Consider the following 6,023-nt stretch of genomic DNA (forward strand, 5'->3'; position numbering starts at 1 on the left):
GAACATATAAGTAGCACAGCCAGCTAATCCCTCCTCTGGTCGGCTGCCGGGAAATGTGAGGCGCAGGTCCTAGGGGTTCCCACTGAGATATTGCATCTCCTACACAAGCATTTTCATCTCGATTTTGGCAGGGTGAGGTTCATGCCCTCCCCTCCCACTTTATTATTTCAATTAATCACATTCTCATTACTCTACCCAAGGCTTTCTGGGCTGGGGGCCTTCACCTTGCATTTTTCAATCATTCTTTCTTTTTTCTGATATTCGGTCAAATCATCTTAAAACAGCAAGCAGAAAAATTGCCAGCGGTGTGGGAAGGAGGTGAAAAAGAGGGGAGGGATGAGGGAATGGAAGATGGGGAGAAGACATGCCAAGCACGGGAGAGAGACAGAAAAGCAGTCTGCACATGTTCCCCTCTTGGGAGAGTTTTTCTCTCCCTGACATCACTTTATCCACAGTCAGAAATTCCACCTCAGGATTTGCCAAGGAGACAACACAGCATTTCTCTGCTGGGCCACAGAGCAAGTGTGAAATGTTCTGTTTTAATGATTCACAGAAAAAAAGGAACACAACAGTCACCATCTGATTCATATCTTCTGAAATCCAGCAGCCAAAGCTGTGGGAAAGGAGAGACAAATGAAAAAAGGAAAGGAAGAGAAGGTGTGGGTTTGTACGTTTTTTTCTTCTTGTTGGACACTGTGGACCCAAGGAAATACAAGAAGGACCACGTTGGACTATTGCAAAGTTTAAGAGCTCCTAGTGTCCTCTGTCTGATGTGGCCTCCAGTAGATGACTGCAGAGAAAATACAAGGAACATTGCAAGTGCTATTTCCTCTAGTACATGATCCCGTTTCCTTTCCTGAGCCAGACATTTTAGCCACATCATCAAATCTGAGAGCCCTTCATAGACCTTTCTTCTGAAATGTTTTCTAATCACTTTTTGAGCCCATTCATACTTTTGGCATCCTAGACATTCTGTGGTGGCGAGCTGCACAATGGAATTTTGCACTGTATGAAAATGTACTTCCTTTGGGTTGTTTCAAGCCTTTCCTTATTCCACAGAATCTTGGACTGGTTCAGGTCAGAAGGGGCCTCTGGAGGTCCTCTGGTCTAACCCCCTTGCTCAAGCAAGGCCACCTGGAGCCTGCTTCCCAGGACTATGTCCAGGCGGCTTTGGAATATCTCCAAGAATGGAGAGTCCACAACCTCCCTGGGCAACCCCTGCCAGTGCTTGGTCACCCTTACAGTAAAAAAGTGTTTCCTGATGTTCAAAGGGAACATGCTGTGTTTCTGTTTGTGCTCTTTGCCTCTGGTCCTAGCACTGGACACCATGGAAAAGAGTCTGATCCTGACCTCTTTACAACCTCCCTAAAAGTTATTTATAGACATTGATGAGACCCCTCAGAGCCATCCCTTCTCTATGCTGATGAGACCCTGATCTTTCAGCCTTTTCCAAGAGGAGGGGTGTCCCAGTCCCCTCACCATCCTTGTGGCTCTTTGCTAAACTATCTCCACTATGCCCATATCTCTCCTGCACTTATTTACTTCTATGCTATTCATATATCTTGTACTTCTACTGTATCTTCCTTCAAGTACCTCTTTTCTGCAACATCCAGTTGTAGTTTATTCAGTGTCTGTTTTGGAGAAGCTGCTCTCTCCCTCAGTCCCCTTTGCCTCCCTACCTGGTACTTCTCCAGGTAACCTCAGAAATGTGCTCACTGCTCAAGGTACAGGTGAACCATGCACTGACTTACACAGCAGCAGCAGACCACAGAGAAGTTTCCAAAGGTTGGGCAGGGCAAGCCAATCTTTAAGACAAGGACAGAAAGAAGAGTTAAGAAGTGATTTCTCAGTCATTGTTAATTCTGTCGTTGGAAGTTTCAGAATTACCAAAATTTTTTGCAAACATGTAGAAAAGGAGAGTATGAATAACATCCTGCACAGATTCAGCAAGAACAGAGCTAGACAGACTCATCTGATCATCTGCAATGAGGTGATAAACCTTGCAGATGAGCAAGAAGGTGCAGATGCTGTACATGTTGATGTGTAAGTAAGGCTTGTGATACTGTGTCATATGGTATCACTATAAGCAAGAGAGGAACACCTGGACTACAACAAAATATGAAAAGATGGGTGCATGACTGGTCAAAACTTTTCTGAGAGGTTAGTTACCCACGTTAGGATGTGACACAAAAGCCCTGTCATGAATCTGGTCCCGATCAGCATTTCCATAAAGGACACAAAATCCAAGCACATCGTTTTACATTTGCAGGGTGTAGCAAGCTGGGAGAAGCTACCAGAAAGCTGGACGCAGGACTAGAGGTCAAGGAAGACATGAGCAGGAAAAAGGGATACAATTCACTGATCCTCCATTGGATTCCCTTTCAGTCCCTCCAAAATAGGCAAGAAACCCTCAGTATGACCCGTGGAAGGCCTTTTCTCTGCTTACTCCTGCCTTTGGCTTAAATTACAGAAATCTATTTGGACACTGAGGAAACGCTTTCAGTGCAGTGAAACACTGGGGTGGCTTGCCTGGGAAGGCTGCTAAGACAGGGACACATTGGTCTTCCACACAAGGTGATGAATGAACAAGAGGCACTAGCCCTGCCTTCAGGCATGAGGGGAGTGTAGCTGTCTTCCTGAAGTCTTGCTCAGACCTGCCTTTCTGTGATTTTTATCCCGATGATCCTTTCTTACAATATTGATGTTTTGTCTCCAGATGTTGTTATTATAATACTCCTTTATTCTCTGCTCCTTTGCTCCTGTTGCTCAGATGGCTGGTTTGACCAAGGGTGAGTATTTTTGACCTGGTATTCTCTGACTACACAATCATTTCAACACAGCATAAATCCAAGCTGCTACTAGGGTGGTATTGTCCTCTTCCCCTCCAAAATGTGCTTGCTCTTACTGCCTGGCTTGCCTGGCACCACAGACCAGTCAGCTGTGCCTGACTTGGGTCAGGGAGACTGATCCAGCTGAAAACTCACCAGCTGGGAGGGAGGCAAGTGGAGAGATCAGTTTTCCATTACTTGTTCTGCTATCTCACATCCTTTATCTGTCTTGTCTACCTTGGATGGAGCAATTACATCTTGTGCTATGTTTGGAAAGCAGAGTGGAAATGTAAGGTGATACAAACACTGGTTTGAATAATCTTTTCCAGATTGAGGGATATCTAAATTGCTGAGCAGAGGAAAAGTGGTGTCCAAGGAGATCCTCCTGCCCCTCAGATGGGAGCAGGGCTGTGCAGAAGCCCTGGGAGATGCCAATCACCACCTCAGAAGGCAATAGATCATACTGCATGGCACAGACTATTTCGCTGTTAACACAAGGAGGATGCCAGCAACCAGTTGTCCCATGTGTCAGCCCTGATCCCCACCCCTCCAGGGTCCTGCCCCTTGACCAGGGATCATCTCATTTTGTACATCTAAATCATCTGTCTAGCTGCTACTGCATTTATTTGCTACTCAACTAAAATCAACCAAATCTTGATATTTGGGAGAGGGAACTTTTTCTTTGTCACTAAATATGTTTGCTAAGACCTGGAGGGTTTGTTAAGGTTAGGAGAAATGAACACATGTCACTGAGGAAAGGGACTGTTCAAGGGGTAAGACAAGGAAGATCGAGAGAAAAAAAGGAGCTGGTGTAAGTTCTGTCACAGAAAATGCATTTTAAAGTTACTTGACTTGTTTTAACCACAGTCGGGTAATGAATGAGGTGCCCAAGGGAAGGCTCTTGGCTTTATTCCCATTCCCTGTAAAGACACTCCTCTGGGTGAATGCATGTCAGAGCAGTCTCTATCCTGACACCAAGTGGAGAGAGTTCACACAGACTCCTTTAAAATACCATCAAGTGTATGGAACTGCCAGTTAGGACAACACAGGATGTGCCACCATTCTAGCACCAGCGAGGCATCATGTGGTTTTTGTATTTATAGGATTTTCTTTCAAGAATCTGTCTCCTAGCAGCAGAAATAGACATTGGAGATAGTTATACATGACAAAAATCACTCTCTGGGCTCTTGCAGTTTTACCCTCCTATCCCAAGTTTCCACCAGCATCATATGTGGTGAGCATCCCAGTGGGTGCATGTGGATCATCTTTACTGGGGACAAAGTGGGTTTCAAGAGTGGTAGGGAAGTCACAGTATCACAGATGGGTTGAGGTTAGCAGGGACCTCTGGAGTTCATCTGATCCAACCCCCTGATCAAGCAGGGCCGCCTAGACCCCGTTTCCCAGGTCCATGTCCAGGCAGCTTTGGAATATCTCCAAGTATGGAGAATTCACTGCCCTGAAAGTGAAGCAGAAGGTGTCTTTTCTTTGGGAGGAAGTGCTAGTGCTTGGTCACGTTATGATGATGGACATTGTGGTGTGCCACAGTGGTCCCACCAGGCTGCTCCATCTCTAGCCTTACCAATTTTCTCAGGAGGGCCTGGGGGCTTGTCTGGTTATGGACTACTCAGTACAAGAGAGACATGGAGCTCCTGGAGCAGGTCCATTTGAGGGCTATGAAGAGGACTAAGAATCTGGGATATCTCTCTTACAAGGACTGGCTGAAGGAGCTGGACCTGTTCAGCCTCAAGAAGAATGATGGGGGAACCTCACTGATGTCTAGAATTATCTGAAGGGAGAGTATCAAGAGGATGGAACCAGGCTCTTTTCAGTGGTGCCAAGCAATAGGACTAGAGACAATGGGTGGAAACTATGTACAGAAAGTTCCACCTGAATATGAGGAAGATCCTCTTTACTGTGCTGGTGACTGAGCATGGAACAGACTGCCCAGAGAGGTTGTGGAGTCTCCCTCCCTGAAGATATTCCATTCCATCTATATGCAATCCTGTGCAATTGACTGTTCTTGAGCAGGAAGGTTGGACTAGATGACCCCACTCTGATCCTTTCCAACCTTACACATTCTGTGGTTCTGTGACTTTGCCCTTTCCTTGCACATCAGAATTCCAGGGCTGAGTGGCCAGAAGCCATCCTTCAGAAGCTTCCCATCCTGCAGTTCAAGTCCTCACCCCCACCTTACCTCAAACACCTGTAACATATCCTGAAAAATCTCTTGACTTTGGCCCTGGAATTAGATGGAGATCACTGCCAGGTGGGGTTCCACCATGGATTCAGCTCTGAAGCCTTCAGCTTCCCTTGCCCATCTGAGGTTGTTTTCTCCCTGAATGTCTTACTCTTCACTCTTGCTTTGCACACCTCTACTTCTGCCTCCTGGGGTTAAAAAAATCCCTCATCATTTTGCAAGGTGCCAGAAAGTCACAGAAGCTCCAGTGCCAGCTATGGGCTAAGCTCAAACCCCCAGGAAAGAAGCAACACCATCCTATAGTGCTCTGCATCAGAAAGGTGAGAGCTTTTTTCCTAGGGGAAGAAACCCTGCATCAATTTAATGCAGAAAGGTATTAAACATATCTAGCATTGAGCTGTTCCATCCCTCTGACGGATGGCATTCAAAAGCAACACAGAAAGGAGGCACCAGTGCTGATAAATTTATGCAGCAAAAAGTATTCAGCAGCTACCCTGTTTAAGTCATCTTTTAATTACTCAACATAGAAAAAAACAGGGAGAGGAAAATGTATCATGTATGGACTTACCCAGCTGATCCAGAGCAAAGAGGGCTGGAGCACCTTCGGAGAGCTCATTGTCTGAGGGAAGAAGAACAAATGCTCAGAAAGGTCAGCTGAGAGATAGATGGGGAGAGCTGGGGTGAAAACACTGTTTTAATCACACTGCAGATAAGCTCAGCCTGCTTCCAGTTACCCTGACAGCTTCCATGTATGTGTTGCGGGTTTTCTTTTAAATCTGTTATTGAAAAACCGCAGAATCAGGTCAAGACAGAGGCTTGTCAGGATGAACCCTTATGCCCTTTCTAGCATCACTGAAGAGCAAGAGCTCTTCACTCCCCCCTCTACCCTCACTGGGATCCCCAGCAGTGCTCCTCTTTTTGCCATGCCGCAGCTCTCTGCTCCCTTTCTCTAGTTCATCTGGCACTCAGAGCATGGCCAGGAGCATCCTGCCCACAGC

The 6,023-nt window shown here is 46.1% G+C and overlaps 1 protein-coding gene across 1 annotated transcript in view; it reads right to left on the reverse strand.

The window, feature by feature from the left end:
* The window catches only part of AMOTL1 (angiomotin like 1), a 68,199-nt gene extending 62,553 nt beyond the window's left edge, over positions 1–5,646 (reverse strand). The window contains exon 1 of the mRNA XM_027735606.2: positions 5,594–5,646. The gene's annotated coding sequence lies outside the window, so the exon portion shown is untranslated. The remainder of the gene's footprint in view (positions 1–5,593) is intronic.
* Between the last annotated feature and the right edge of the window lie 377 nt (positions 5,647–6,023).

This window comes from Pipra filicauda, unplaced genomic scaffold (genome assembly GCF_003945595.2).
Source record: "Pipra filicauda isolate LSUMZ 115617 unplaced genomic scaffold, ASM394559v2 scaffold184_size3518187_pilon, whole genome shotgun sequence".
NCBI lineage: Eukaryota > Metazoa > Chordata > Aves > Passeriformes > Pipridae > Pipra > Pipra filicauda.